The sequence below is a fragment of the Chenopodium album genome, chromosome 25, assembly GCF_948465745.1.
Source record: "Chenopodium album chromosome 25, dcCheAlbu1.1, whole genome shotgun sequence".
Lineage (NCBI taxonomy): Eukaryota > Viridiplantae > Streptophyta > Magnoliopsida > Caryophyllales > Amaranthaceae > Chenopodium > Chenopodium album.
This window is the reverse complement of record NC_137858.1, coordinates 19,212,847-19,229,791: the sequence shown is the minus strand read 5'-3', so window position 1 is coordinate 19,229,791 and position 16,945 is coordinate 19,212,847. Positions and strand designations below refer to the sequence as shown.

Sequence of the window (16,945 nt, the reverse complement as noted above, 5' to 3'; positions counted from 1 at the left end):
CAAATCATTTCGATGTTGCTAATTTCCTTACTTCCCCGGAAGGGAATAATTTTAATTTCGGCAGTACAACTCATTTAGAAGTTGGTGATTTCTTCAATGCCCCGGAAGGGAATAATTAAATTTATATTATTTTATGTCAACTTTAAGTATTAGACTTTATCTAGTTATTTTCTTATGTTATTTTCTACGGTTGTAATAAGGACTTTATATGTTTTATGAATTTATGAACTATTTGGGTGTTTTTATTGAATTAGTTATTTTATCATTTTTTATTTTTATGCTTAATATTTTGACGTATATTTTATTTCATGAAGAACATGGATATTACTCAAGTTCAGTTTGCTATGAATGGTGAAGAATTATGTCTTGCTGACAGTGCAACTACTCATACAATACTTAGAAATAAAAAATACTTCTCTACATTAATGATGAAAAGGATTAATGTGAGTACCATATCGGGTAGCACAAATATTATTGAGGGCTCCGGAAGAGCCACTATAAAATTGCCTTGGGGAACTGAAATTAAAATAATTGATGCTTTATACTCCCCATTGTCTCAAAGAAATTTATTAAGTTTTAAGGATATTCGCAACAATGGCTATCATATTGAGACAATCAATGAAGAAAATAGCGAATTCCTTCAAATCACAAAAATAACTCAAGGCACAAAACATGTTTTGGAGAAACTCCCTACATTCTCTAGTGGTTTGTACTACACAAAAATCAATACTATTGAAACTCATGCTATAGTAAACCAGAAGTTTACTGATAATTTTGTTGTTTGGCATGACCGGTTAGGCCTTCCCGGTTCAATAATGATGCGAAAAATAATTACGAATTCATGTGGACATTCTTTGAAGAGCCAGCAGATTCTTCATAATAATTTTTCATGTGCTGCTTGCTCAGTAGGCAAGTTAATAATTCTCCCATCACCAGCTAAAATTAATTTTGAATCAATTAGTTTTCTGGAACGTATACAAGGAGATATTTGTGGGCCCATACATCCCCCATGTGGACCATTTAGATATTTTATGGTTTTAATTGATGCATCAACTAGATGGTCACATGTGTCCTTGTTATCAACTCGTAACCTGGCGTTTGCGAGATTACTTGCCGAATTGATTAAGTTACGGGCACATTTTCCAGATACTCCTATTAAGACTATTCGGCTTGATAATGCTGGTGAATTTACATCTCAAGCTTTCAATGATTATTGCATGTCCATTGGGATAAATGTTGAACATCCTGTAGCACATGTTCATACACAAAATGGTCTGGCTGAGTCATTAATTAAACGTCTTCAGTTAATTGCTAGACCATTACTTATGAAATCCAATCTCCCAATTTCTTCTTGGGGACATGCAATATTACATGCAGCAGCACTAATTCGCATTAGGCCAACAAGTTATCATAAGTTCTCCCCATTACAATTGGTTTATGGTCAGGAACCAAATATTTCCCATCTAAGAATTTTTGGATGTGCGGTTTATGTTCCAATAGCTCCACCACAACGCTCTAAGATGGGTCCTCAAAGGAGGTTGGGAATATATGTTGGGTTTGAATCCCCGTCAATAATTAAATATCTTGAGCCTACAACAGGGGATTTATTTACGGCTCGTTTTGCAGATTGTCATTTTAACGAGTCACTTTTCCCAACATTAGGGGGAGAAAAAAGAGAGCTGGAAAAGGAAATTAAATGGAATGAATTATCATTATCCCATCTTGATCCTCGAACTAAACAATGTGAACTGGAAGTTCAAAAGATAATTCATTTACAAAGTTTAGCGAATCAATTGCCAGACTCGTTTGCTGACCCAAAAAGAGTGACCAAGTCACATATTCCAGCTGTAAATGCTCCATTTAAAATAGATGTCCCGGAAGGACAAAATAAATTTGCTTATGAGTCTAAACCACGTCAGAAACGTGGAAGACCAATAGGTTCCAAAGATAAGAATCCTCGGAAAAGAAAAGGAGCATTGATTGATGATGGTCAAATTGAGGAAACAATTTCCGAAGGATCTCCAGAAGAGAATTTAGACATGATACAGGAAGAAATTCAGGTACCTGATAATGAAGAAATTTCAACAAATTATATCATGTCTGGAATTACATGGAACCGAAATCAAATCGACGTCAATGATGTTTTTGCATGCAATGTAGCATTAGATTTCATGGATAATAATGAGGATCATGAACCAAAATCCATTGAAGAATGTAGACAAAGAAATGATTGGCCAAAGTGGAAAGAAGCAATTGAAGCAGAATTAAAATCTCTTGAAAAAAGAGAAGTATTCGGACCTGTAGTCCGTACACCTGAAGGTGTAAAGCCAGTGGGATATAAATGGGTCTTTGTGCGAAAAAGAAATGAAAAGGGTGAAGTTGTAAGATATAAGGCACGCTTAGTTGCACAAGGATTCTCACAAAGACCTGGTATTGATTATGAGGAGACATATTCTCCTGTGGTGGATGCAACTACTTTAGATTTTTGATTAGTCTGGCAATAAGAGAAGGACTTGACTTACGTTTGATGGATGTAGTCACAGCTTATTTATATGGCCCACTGGATAATGACATTTACATGAAGCTCCCAGAAGGATTCAAACTGCCAGAAGCAGCAAAATCTAGTTCTCGAGAACATTTCTGTATTAAATTGAACAAATCTCTTTATGGATTGAAACAATCCGGGCGTATGTGGTATAACCGTCTAAGTGAGTATTTGTTAAAAGAAGGTTATAAGAATGATCCTATCAGCCCATGTATTTTTATAAAGAAATTTGGATCGGGATTTGTTATAATTGCGGTGTATGTTGATGATTTGAATATCATTGGAACTCCTGAAGAGATTTCAGTGACTGTCAATTATTTAAAGAAAGAGTTCGAAATGAAAGATCTTGGAAAGACAAAATTCTGCTTGGGGTTACAAATAGAGCACCTAGAGAATGGAATCCTTGTGCATCAATCAACATACATAGAAAAGGTTCTTAAAAGATTCTCTATGGATACAGCACATCCATTGAGTAGCCCTATGGTTGTAAGATCACTTGAAGTAGATAAAGATCCATTCCGACCTCGGGAAAATGATGAAGAGATTCTTGGTCCTGAAGTACCATATCTTAGTGCAATTGGAGCGCTAATGTACCTTGCAAGTCATACACGACCCGACATATCATTTTCAGTTAATTTATTAGCAAGGTTTAGTTCATGTCCAACTCGGAGGCATTGGAATGGGATTAAACATTTACTTCGTTATCTTCAAGGTACGAAGGATATGGGTTTATTTTTCCCAAAGTTGTCCAAAGAAAATTTGATTGGTTTTGCAGATGCAGGTTATTTATCTGATCCTCATAATGGTCGATCACAAACTGGATATGTGTTCACATATGGTGGTACTGCCATTTCTTGGCGTTCTATGAAACAAACCATTGCAGCTACTTCTTCCAATCATTATGAGATTTTAGCAATTCACGAGGCTAGTCGTGAATGTGTATGGTTAAGGTCGGTAATTCAACACATAAAAGAAGTTTGTGGTTTATCATTTGGGAAGGAGGCACCGACAACTTTATATGAGGATAATGCAGCTTGTATTGCTCAACTTAAGGAAGGATACATCAAAGGCGACAGAACAAAGCACATCTTACCTAAATTTTTCTTCACTCATGATCTTCAGAAGAATGGAGATATAAAAGTATTGCAGATTCGTTCAAGTGAGAATTTAGCAGACTTATTCACTAAGGCTCTTCCGACAGCAACATTTAAAAAGTTAGTTTATCGTATTGGATTGCGTCGTCTCAGAGATCTTCAGTGATATAATAATGAGGGGGAGTAATTGCGCGCTGTACTCTTTTTCCCTTATCCATGGTTTTTTCCCACAGGGTTTTTCCTGGAAAGGTTTTTAATGAGGCAGCATATATGCGCATTACATCTATTTAGATAATAACCATCCAAGGGGGAGTGTTATAAAATATGTTAATAATGGATGGTCATTATAGCTTGTAAATATCACTTTTATGACTATCTTAAGTATGGTGGTAATAGCACCCTTGTAATCCTCCTTTGTCATTAGGTCACATTAACCCTCTCATGAATGGACTCTTCATTGTCCATATAGGTTACAATGTTCTATCATGTATATATATATGTGACTCATGAAATGGATGAAGATAGACATAACCTATCACCTCTCTATATCTCTCTCTCATATTCTCCCTTTTCCCCTTATTTTATAATAAATCCATGTTTTCTCGCTAATTTTTATTGGTGAAAATTTGATGGAATTTATTTAGCTTTAAGTCCTGTTCACTTCACCTTATTTTTGATGAATTGAAAATATTTTTACTAAACTTAAATTATTTTTGCAGAACTTAAATTATTTTTACTGAAAGGAAATTAATTTTACTGAAATGAAATTAATTTTGCTAAACTGAAATTAATTTTACTGATTTCTTATATATTTCTTCTTTTTAGTTTACTGTTTTTTACTGAACTGAAATTATTTAAACTGAAGTGAACTTAAGTAAACAGGGGCCTTAAAGGGTATGAATTTGTTTATCACCCTTATGAAATCATCAAGGTCTGAGTTATATCCAAAAAAATACCTAAAGCTGTCAAAAACTGACCCAACCCGAGAACTCGACTTGAACCGACAATGATCTAAGCCCAACCTGTACTCGAATAATGGGGTGAAACTAGTGACCTGTAACCCGACCTGAACCTGACCTGATATTAACCGAAAACCGATTTGATCCAATACTTTATGACCTGCACCCGACCAGATAGTAACCGTTAACCGATTTAATCCGACCTGAAAACAATCCGAACCCGAACTAGTACTCGACCCAATTTAAACCTGTACCCGAGTCATGGAAGGTTTACTAAAATTTTATATACCTTTTACTTTTTGTTCTCTGTTACTCGTATATAGGTTCATTTTAACTTTGAATTAAACCCGACCTATATCCGAAAAGGTGAACGACTTATTATAATCTAAACTGAAATTGAACCGACCTGAACCTGATCTAAAGCTAGATTGACCCGATATACCCTGCTCCTGATTTAACCCATAACCTAATTTGACCCTACCCAAACCCGACTTGAATACCCAAATTGACAGCTCTAAAGTACCTCAAAGGTGTCAATTTGGGTGTCCAAATCAAATTCGATAATGCCATATCAATTTTTTAAACTTAAATTTTGCTAATTTGCGTCCGTACAAGATACCTAGGTGTCAACTTAGTCATCTGGATCGAGTTCAATGAGACCAAATCTTAAACACAAATCAGTAATTAAAATGGGATATCCTTCTAGTCGATTTCAAATCGTGTATGATTTTGTCACATTTGATTACCTTGGGAAAATTTCCTAAATTAAAAGTTTATCCTATAAATCACAAGTCCCACAAAGAACCATTTCTCTTTATTTTTTTTTTCTTTTATAAAATCATTAATATTATACCCACAGTTTTATTTCATTAATAAAATGTCTAAATACCATGTTATTAAAAATATTTACTATCAACTGTGAGGCCAATATTGAACTTGAAATTTCTCTTGTTTTCTATCTACTGATCTTACAAAATCGAGAGAGAATAAAAAAGAAAAAAGAATTAAAATAAATCCTGCTCAGCAAGTGCATACCAAATAATCATGATAGAACTTCATACGTCCAGACATATTTTTGCTAGTCATCATCGCAAATAGGACTAAAGATTTATTGATTTAATTTTATTTTTTTGAAACCGATTTGAGATTCAATTCAAGTTTCAACAAATTTAAAAATTCGAAAATAATTCAAAAATTATTACAAAAATAATGCATATATTAAAAAAAATCATACTGCAAATTTAGCAGAATAAAAAGTTACCAGAAATTGATTTAGAACAATTTTCAACACATTAATTAAAATAAAAATAAAGTCAAAAATATTCAATAAATCTACATTACATCGTCTGCTTATTATCACTAGTGAAATCCTTTCAAAATAAAAATTAGCACTAGTAAAATTAATTGAAATTAATTCAAAAACAAGAAATTCTAGTTTCAAATTTCAAAATAATTAGGATAAAAATAGGCATCAGAAATTGAGAAAATTGGTAATCTACAAGAAATTTCAGAGTGTAGGATAAGTAATTTTTAAAACATTCATCACCTGCCTATTTTAACAGATACATGAGATTTTAAAAAAAAACCTAAATTCATCAACAACTAAATCGAAAGATTAAAGAAGAAAATGGCATCAGATAATAAGCGGAGTTTTTATCAACACGAAAAAATTCTGTGATAAGCATAAGTTTTTATCGTCATTTGCCGATTTATCAGATAATTAAAAGAAATAAAATAAAAGATTACAAAAAAAAATGAATTGAATGAATATAGGTAGGTCCATTTGACTCCAAAGCAATAACAAAGTCGAATGCTATGGGCTGGTAAGCCAACCATTGATTTTATGCATCTGCTAAAATTCTCCAATCACATTTTAATTTGTGATTGAAGAATAGGTAAATCAGATGCAATTCAAACAAATTAAGAATGATAACAAAAACTGAAATAATTTCGATTGAAAATGAGAAATTGATAAGGAATGAACCCAGAATTAAAGATCTACAGAGATGAGGTTTGCTAGAGGAGAGAGACGAAGTGGTTGTATAATTGGGGTTTTTTGAGGTGGTATTTAAAGCGGTAAGAAAATAAGGGATTAGGGTTTAGTATTTGGTCCACATTGATATCATGGTTGAACAAGCCCAAGATGAAAGGCTTTTAAGTTTAGTTTGAATTTTATTTGTACTAAGGCAGCTAACACGCGCGATGCGCGCTAGGGCCGTTCAATTTCTCCGATCCGGATATCCGGATTTTTGGGTTGGATAGTCGGGTTTTCGGATCGGATCACCGGGTTTTCGGATCGGGTAGTTAAAATTCTCTGACAAATTTCGATCCGTATCCGATCCGAAATATCCGAAACCTTAAAAACCGGATCGGATCATCGGATTTTCGGATCGGATATCCCTAGCGCGCGCATAGCTAGTCACATCTAGAAGTTCTTTCCGCTTAATCTTAACATCACAAATTTAGTTGTTGACATAATTAATGATAAAAAAAAATATGTAAACAACTATGTTTTAGGGTAACTAACATTAAAGCATGAGAGCAAATAAGTACATAATTAAATATTTTAGGGTGTATAAATGTCCAAATACTATTCATTTAAAAACCTTGTACATATTAATGAGGGTATATATGTAAATACACTTTTTAAAGGATATATTGGCATAACACTATTCATAAGAGTAATATTCTACTTTATAAGGTAGGGCATATTTCTCATGCGATGCACGGTTTATAAAAAAATAAAAAAAAATTATTATTAATCTCGTATGAAATAAATAAAGATAATTCAATTAATAATGAAGGGCTTATTTACTAATGATTAATACAAAAAATAAGAAACGTAGTTTAAATAGTATTTTAAGTTATTATGAAGTAGTATTATTTTTAGGAAAATTTGTAACTATTAATCTCAACTTTGCTCCATTTTATAGTCCCAACTTTGAATTATTCTAGAATAATCCCAACTTTGCTCCATTTTATAGTCCCAACTTTGAATTATTCTAGAATAATCCCAACTTTGGGGTTGTTTACTGTCTTCAATCCCAAATACCTGTCCCCGAAACCGCATGCAACCACCATTAAAACCCCTTCACCACTTTGAAAACCTCCAACTACCACTCCCCTTACCCCGAAACCCTAGCGGCTAGGGTTTTCGACGGTGAGGAAAGGGCTGGTGAGGGTTTTCGGGAGTGGGAGAGGGGTTTCAAGGGAGTTTTGAATCTTCGGTATCGAGGTTGGGGGTTTTCGAAAAAGGAGGAGATTGGGGGTGGGGGTGGATTGCAAAACCGGTGCGGGGAGATTGGAAGGAGACCGATGTAGCTTTGGGGCAGAGAGTAAGTGCTGCCGGGCGGCGGCAGGTGGTGGTTAGGGCGGTCTGATTGGGGGGTTAAGGGGGTTTTCTGGTTTTTTTAATTTTTTTTTTTTTGTTTTTAAAATTTTTTTTGACCAATTACAGCTTGACACGTGGCACATAACCTGTTATTACAGGTCATTGACTTTCGTTGACCGGTTTGGGACTGAAGAAAATACACAACCCTTAAAGTTGGGATTGTTCAAGAATAATACAAAGTTAGGATTATCAAAAGAAAATGGAGCAAAGTTGGGATTTATTTACAAATTTTCCTTTTTTATAATGTAGTTTGAATAGTATTTTAAAGTATTTTTATTTTAATAATTTCATTTTCTTAACTGAAAAATAAAAGCATATTGATCCACGTAAATATATAAGAGAAGTAGACTCATTCATTTTCTATCTCCCGTAGAAAAAAAAAATAAAATAAAATTTTCTCGTTATACCTTTTGTTTCAACAGCTACAATCTAATACAAAATATTTGTTTACCGTTGCATTCACCAAAATCTTTAGGAAAAATTGATTCTAATAATCCCACCTTTCACCGATTCGCGGTTAATAATCCCACCTTTTGATTATTATTTAAATATCCCACCTTTATATAAGATTCTCTTCTAATGGTCCCTTGTGACCGGTTACCTGTACAATGGGTAAATTTTTTTATTTTTAATTTAAGTGACACATGATATAATATAATTGGTCAAAATAACATTAAAAAAAATATCAAAAAAAAATTTTTCAAAAAAAAAAAAAATCCAGCCATCATAAGTTTCCAGCCCCACGTCACCCCATCCCAACTTCCGGCAGCCGTCACTTCCCACCTCCTCCTCCATCAAAATTTTCCCCTTGCAACTTCCTACAACTGCCGCCGAGGATTCTCTGCTTCAAGTCGAAGAACCTCCAGTTCCTGCCAGAAATTCAAAAATTAATGTCGCAAAAAAAAAAACTAAAAAATGGAGAAATTTAAAGAAAGAAACTGACCTTGTGAAAACGGTCAAGGGTGAAAGAGAGGAGCTTAGAAACATATGGTTGCTAGGAGATTGAAGTGAGATGAATAAGACCTGCAACTTCCTCGCCATTGTCGTCTAGTTTTGAGGACGATGATAGGGATAACGGCAGCACTGATTCCGGGAAAGGGGGTCGCCGTCGTTGGGTGGATTGTGGATGGAGGAGGATTTAGGTGGTGGTTGGGATGGGGAAGAGGGCTACCGGAGGGTGTAGGAGTTGGGAAGGGACAATTGTGGGAAGTTGGATGGGTGTCGTGGGGGATTGGGTAGCTGAGTATTTTTTTTTCTTTTTCCTTTTTAATTTTTTAGTTTTTCTTTTTTTAATTTTTTTTTTATTTCAACTAATCACAAAGTGACACGTGACATACTACCTATCAAAACCGGTTGTCAACGGGTTGGGGATCAATAGAAGAAAATTGCTTATAAAGGTGGGATTATTAAATAATAATCAAAGGTGGGATTATTAAAAGCAAATCGATTAAAGGTGGGATTATTAGAATCAATTTTTCCAAATCTTTATTATTATTATAAATTTAGCATAATTTTTACTTGAAAAATATTTTTCAACTTTTTGATGTATATTTTAATCTAAGTTAATTTAATTTTACTTTAGGTTTGTATATTAAAATTTGAAAACTCTATATTTATTTAAAATTACATTAGATAGTACTCTAAAATTAAATAGTTAGAATGAAAAATATTAATTACATAAATGGAAAGTATATGAGTAAAATAAGGAAAAATTGTCCAGAATAATCCCACTTTTGGGCCGTCCGCTGTAAATAATCCCACCTTTGGATTATTTTTAAATAATCCCACTTTTATACCCACTCCGCTATAACTGGTCCCAACCGGTCATTTAACTTGTTATAACAAGTTACCATACACATGGCAGCCTGCAATTGGTCAAAAAATAAAAATAAAATAAATCTTTTTTAAAAAATATAAAATAAAATATCAATATTCAAAAACCATCCACCACACAAGCCAACCCCCAAAACCGGCCAACTCCATTCACGCGGCTCCGGCCAACCACGCGACTCCGGCCAGCCCTTAAACCCAGCTCAGGCGCGCGACCCCTCCCCCTCCCCTGAACCACCAACCCTCTCCCTCATTCCTTCGCGAAAACCTAAGCGAGCCACCACAATTTCTAGCCGTGTCGTCGATTTCCCTTAAACCTAGCTCTGGCGCGCCGACCTCCCCCATCCCCATATTCTAGTTGCGTCGATCCCCCCGTCGAACTACTAGGTTCTTGATTTGTCCAGCCGCGTCGAACTACCAGGTTCTAGTTTGTCGGGTTTTTGAATTTTCGAAGGGGGTTGGCTTGGCTGGGGTCTTGTTCGGTGGCGGTGGTTCCAGGATCTGGTTTCGGGTCTGGTTTGGTGGGGCCGTGGCGGTGGTTTCTGGGTTGGCTGGGTCTGTTTTCGTGGCAGTGGTGGTTCTGGGTTTGGGTGGTGGCGGGGATGGTGGTGACTGGTGGCTGAAACTTTGATTTTTTTTTTTTTTTTTTTAATTTGGACAAATAAAATTGTGACATGTGTAAATTAAATTTAATTTAAAAAAAGTTACCTCTTCAACCGGTGACTAGTCACTCGAGACCATTTAGAGCGGATCTGGTATAAAGGACGGATTATTTTGGGCGGACAGCCCAAAGGTGGGATTATTCTGGGCAATTTTTCCATAAAATAATCATAATTATATTATATGAACTGGTGAATATTTTGTGTGTAACTTGTAATAGGTAATTTAATTAATGGCATTGGCTGAAACAAATGGGGAAAAAAAAAGAAAAGAAAGAAAAAAAAAGGGGATGGAATTTTGGAGGGGAAAAACAACACCAAAAATGACATGTGTCATTCTTGGTGTATGTTTTAGCATTATGTTATTGATTTATTTATTAATAGAGCGTACCTTTGCTAAAGCACGAAATATAGTATTCGTATATATCAATGATTTTTATTAGTATGATATTATTTATTTACTTCTGTAAATATGATAGTGGAAGTTTTGTTTAGTGGAAGTTATAGGATAGGATAGGAAGTTAAAATGAAAGGTTTTTTTTGTTTTAAAAAAAAGTACAGTTAACAAAAATTCAAGATTGGGAGTTTGGAGTGCGTGATGTGATTAAAAGTTGAGAAAACATCTCTTAAATTATACGAGCATAAAAGATTTATTTTTTTAAAATTTTTTAATTTTTTTTTGGCAATGAGAATAGACAAAACACAAAAACAAATTAAAAACGAAAATAAAGTAAAACGCGACAACAAGAGGATCCCGCTAAGCTATTTGTTATTCACTTTTGTTTCTGGAAACAAACTTCTCCTAAACGTGTTAGGGTATGTCGGGTATATCAAGATGTCTTTGAGTCTATGTCTAATTGTCCTTGAGCTTTGCCCTGTAAGGTTATGTTTGAGGGCTCTGCCTTGACATTTGAGTGTTCGGCTTGCAAGAAAGAGAAGGTTAGCTACCCCGGGGGTGTGTGACCCGGGAAAGCCCCTTCGATGCTTAACTCAACAAATGGCACTTTCAAGAGAGATATAAAGTAGAGATAGTACTTTCTAGAGTGAGAATGAGAGAGATCATAAAAAGTTTCGATTATTAACGAATGATAAGCTATTTATAGATGTACTTTTCAGGCGCTAGACTTATACTTGAGTGAACAGATTATGGGAAAATTCATGATGGGTGAGTGGGATAACATGAAGTTCAGATTTCACATGAAATAAGTTTAATTGAAGATGAGAAGTTGTCATATGAGCTGGAATATCTTATAGGCGTACCTGAGGGCTAAAACGGCCTTAAGCGACTTGTATGGGTGAATACCCGCCCCATGCAATGCATTAGAGGTGTTCCGATTGTAATATCAGAGTTGTTTGGGACTTTGTCTGAGAGCTAAGCTTAATAATGGATGATAGCTTACAGACGGCTGAGGACTTGTCAAATCTTCATATTTTCCCAAGGGATGAGCCCTTGTTCATCGCCTAAGACATGATTTATCTTGAACTTTGGCTAAGCTTGTATATATTAAGAGTTAACTGATGACAGCTAAATGTTAGCTTGTGATTAAGCTTAACTCTCCATTAGTGATGTTCTAGGCTCAACTAACACTTAGAGCCTATCTGAGCTAGGGTTTTGAGGGGATCACCTCTCTTCTTCTTTTAATATATGAATACCCACCTGACTTTCATTTGCCTCATATTCTTCACTTGCCCTAATTCACCAAGTTTTCTTACCAATTTTCTCCCAAATTCTTCAGAGTTTAAGTGTTCAAGAGTCACATCGCTCGAGTTCATCAAAGTTCATCAAGATCTTCAAGAAGTATGTAAAAATTTCTATCTTTTAATTTGTTTTTTCGTAGATCTAAGAGCACGTTTGTGTTTTTGTACTTGAAATTTTTTAATTGTTTGAACTTTGGGTTTATATATGTGTCATGGTCGAAATTGTTGCTATGCCTAGCAGAGAGAAACCTTTCTTCCTTTTTAAGTGACAATAATGCTTACTCGTTGGGGGGGGGGGTAAGAGACATGATAGGCCGAGGGAGCTAAGAGCTTTGTGTGAAAGAGACTTGTGATTCTCTCTGTTTTTAATAAATATACTTCTTTCTGTTTTCAAAAATCTTTCCTTTTGGACCCTATTTATGAAAACGTCCATTCTAGATTAGTTTGGTCCATGATAAAGGTCCAATAATGGTGTAGTTGGATGAGGTTTGAAAAGGGCTTTATAACAATATATTATAAGCCTAATTTTGCTGAATAATGAGGATGTTATGGCCAAAATATTAAGCTGGGCCCAAACCGGATTTTACCTACGACCCAGTGATCATGTTGAGGGTCCAAAGGTTTAATCCCATTCTTAAACTCTTCTTTTTGAGAGTCCTTGTTCTGTGCGAAATGAAATATGTTCAGATATTATTTTTGTGCCATATAATTTTTATCAAAATCTTATAGTGTTGGATAGATCTTGAAATTATCTTTCCAAAGATGTATTATAATATTAATTCCGAGCTATAACGAAAAAGATATGAAAGAAGTACGAAACATTATCCAAACTGGCACCTTTCCATTATTTTGGCTATATCTTTTCATCTACAAAATATTATAATATGATTCTACTAGGATTGGAAATTAGACTTCAAGATCTTTCCAACGACATATCATATGCCTTATTTGGACTTTGGGATCAAAAGATATGATGATAACAAAATCCGTATAAATTTATCGCACGTGATACTTCTTATCCCGCCGCGTCAAAAGGAGTTTTATTACGATTCGAATTCTAACTCTTTTCTTATCATTTTCGATCTTTTTCCTCTATAAATAGGGTCGTTATTCCCCGTTTTCAAATCATGATCAACAAGCTTGATCATCAACAATCATCATCTCTCTGTTCTCTCTTTAAGCAAAGCTTTCTCTCTCTCTCTCTCTCTCTTGATTTCTAAACCTTGCTTTTCTAAAAACATCGTACGTCCATCACGAGACTGAGACACACATAGACAAGCTCGAAGTTGCCTTCACCTTCGATGTGAAAGGTTGATAATTTATGAGGGTATGGTCCCAAATCTCTATTTCAATTATTTAAATTACTTGAATAGCTCTTCCTCATGCCTATAGCATCAATGAAAATTTAATTTAATTAAACATGATTTTAATCATGCCAATAATAAAAGTGTGGTTCATATCCAACATGCCAAACAATTATTTCCAATCATTAATCCATCACGGATAATTCATGCTTCATAATTCAATCATCAATATCAACCAAACCACAAATTCCAATCATAATCTAGCATGGTACTACTTGGAATTAATTAATCAATGCCTAACATGTTCCTACATCATCAATTATATGCCAAGTACGCGAAGGTATCTTGAATACGATTTTAGAATCGCCATGACTATGCGAAATCACTCAATTGGAAATCTCCTACCATCCAAAATCATGAGGAGACATTAATATCTACTCCACACAAATTTCCAGCAATATTTTCACTCATTAAGTCACTCATAAATTAATTATAACAAGCTGAAAATTAATTAAAAACCCCTTACTTTAATCCCAATGAATGGGTTATCAAAAATCCCTTTAAGAAACCGAATTATGGCTTACTAATCAAATTTCTAGCTTTATTAAATCATTAAAACTTGCTATAAATAAGATTTGATGTTTTAATAAAACACCCAAATCAAAGATTTAAACCATCCATAATCAAACTCCATCATCATACAATAATTTAGAAACCTAGGATTTTCAATTTGGGGTTTTTAATTCAAAAACAGATCTGAAAATTAATTTGCATCATACTTATAATCAAACAAAATTATCACAAAACCCATAAATCATAACTAGGTTAAGGAATTAAAGCAAAATAATTAAAAAAATAATTTTTTGAATGAATTGCGTGTGCGCCGGGCACTGACTGGCTACAGTCGTATCACCTAATCAAAAGTAATTCCTAAATCCTCTAACTAATGCAGATAAGGAAGTAGGGTTAAATCCACAGGGAAACTAGTCTTTCTATTCCTAATTAATTACTATAATCTAAATTATTAAGGTAAACAATATTATTGTGATTAAAAGACTATACTAAGAAGAATATGAGTAGGGAGAATAAATAGGAGAAATCAAATATAAAAAGGCCTAGGGAATAGGTTCACCAATAAACAATATTCCAGGGTAAAACATAACAATCAATCATCAATGCATCAATTAATCAGATCATAAAGGGCTTTCGCTACGTATTACAATCACAGAGTCAATTTACGGATATTAAATCTCATCTCTCGAATCTCGACCTGACCATTTATAAATTAAACAACCTGTTGAAACTAGGCCTTAATATTAATTATCATCTCTCGAATCTCGAATCAATATTGTTTAACTCATACAATTAAATCTGGCCAAATCTAATTGCATAGCATCAAATCAATCAATAGGAAATTAATTAAGCAGACAATCAACAACCATAAATTACCCCTTCATATAATTTATTAGATCCCCATAAACCCTAGAAAGAAAACTACTCAAACATAATTAAATCTAAACTAAACAAAGCTATTAAACAAGTCATAAAAGATTAAAGGAATAAAATTGCTGAAATTAATAAAGAAGAAATCGTTACCGAAATCGACGGAATTACAAAGTTGAGTCAAGAACAAAAGTAAAAGTTGAGAGAAATCTAGAGAGAGAGAAAATAATCTAAGTAGAGAGATAATAAGAAGTAAAGAGTGTATAAAAGAAGAAGTGTCCTAAACTTGCTTAACAAAATTGTATTTATACTAAGCAAGAAATCCTAAGCTAAAACAATTGAATCCGGAGCTTAAAATATCATCAGAAACACGCGCCCGGTCGGGCGCCACACTGCCCGACCGGGCCCGCCTTTTTCTTCAAGAAAGCATCTCTCGCGCCCAGTCGAGCGCAAGTTCGGGCGTAAGCTGCTGCAACAATGTTCTGCCCCGCCCGGGCGCGCCTTCGGGTGGACGCTCTGGTGGCCGGGCATGACCACTTGGGCACCTTGGACTCCTTGTTTGGGCTCGTAACTCCGGCCCAAACCAAATATCCTCCTTGGGTCTTGAATACTCGGTCCAATTGCCTCGAAATCTTAAGTACCGAGCCCTTAATCACCGGTTCGAAGACTCTAACCGGCCTTGGGATACGAAGGATGGTCGTGCTCCTCCCATGCTCGTAGTCACTCCGTAAAAATCCCGGGAAAATGCTCCATTAGCGCAATTTCCTACAAAAATCAACCAAAACTACAAAAACACTAGAAATCACCAATTAGTAATAAAAGTGGCTCTAAAGAGCCAAAAACACCACTAACTATGACCAAGGGACGGGGATAAAAAACTATATAAATAAGACACATCAGGCAGCATCCCCGACACCATAGTTGTAACACCCCCAAGTCTCCCTCTACGGAAATACTAGTATAATACGTATCATTATACTCTAGAGATAGACTTGGGCGAATTATCGCTGCGTGATTATGCAAGGCTACTCGGAGTACTTAACTAATAAACAACAAAACTTGCAGCGAAAACTCAATTTTCTTTTACTGATACTTATAAAAATAGTAACATTGTTAAGAGTACTCAAAAAATAAAGACAAGACCAACATTCCTAAACTAGGTGAAGCAAATCTCTGGACTCCCATATGCTCATTCATGACTCCACTTGAAAATAGTTAACACTGCTTACCATTACAGTAAATAGGGCAAACTAAAACAAATAAGAAATATGGATTAGCATGGTTGCGCCTTGCGTGGTTACTAGCAGCAGGCCTCGGCCAAGAAGCCCGTACGCAAGTGCGTGGCCTACTGGGCTGAATTTGCAGCAGCAGCAATGCAGTCCACACACTAGGGTGCCTTGGTGCCCAAGTGTGGGTGCCACTTGGCGCGATTTGAGAGGAGGGCTTTGGGGTTATGTGGCCGGTTGTGAGCAGTACTTGGGGAGCAAGTTTAGTCCCCCCTCTCCCAAATGGTCCCCACCTAACCCTCTCTATAAGTGTGACACTTGTTGATTAATTAGTTGATGCTTATTTTCTTTTGTTTCTAATTTAAAATTAAAAGGAAAAATCAATGCTCCCACATTAATGGAAGAGCAAATCTTACTCATCCTTTTCCCTATAAATACCCAAGTTGGGGTATTGGGAAAAGCACTAGAGTAAGTTTTGAATAAGGCATCACCATTGTGAAAACCTTTGAACACAACTAATTACTCGGGCTTAGCTAACTCCTAGAGTAAGTTTTGAATTGGACCATTTTCGATGCTTGGGTTGCGGGTGGACTTTGTTGGAGGTCCTCGTGTGAGCGTGACTTAGAGCTTTCGAAGTAAGAGCTCATTTAGTGAGCGAAGCACGAGCCAAAGGTATTAATCTCTTTCTTAATCTTGTTGTTTAAGTTAATTATGCTTTATGGTTATAATTATTGTGAGTGCGGTCTTGGCTTGGGTTTTCTTAGGTGGTGAGTTGAAATCATCAAACCCCTACATA

The 16,945-nt window shown here is 35.2% G+C and overlaps 1 non-coding gene across 1 annotated transcript; it reads right to left on the bottom strand.

Moving 5' to 3' along the window:
• Nucleotides 1–6,224: 6,224 nt before the first annotated feature.
• On the bottom strand, nt 6,225–6,307 carry LOC145615873 (small nucleolar RNA R16). The gene has a single exon (XR_014107448.1). It is a non-coding gene; the product is annotated as a small nucleolar RNA R16 (small nucleolar RNA).
• Nucleotides 6,308–16,945: the final 10,638 nt, after the last annotated feature.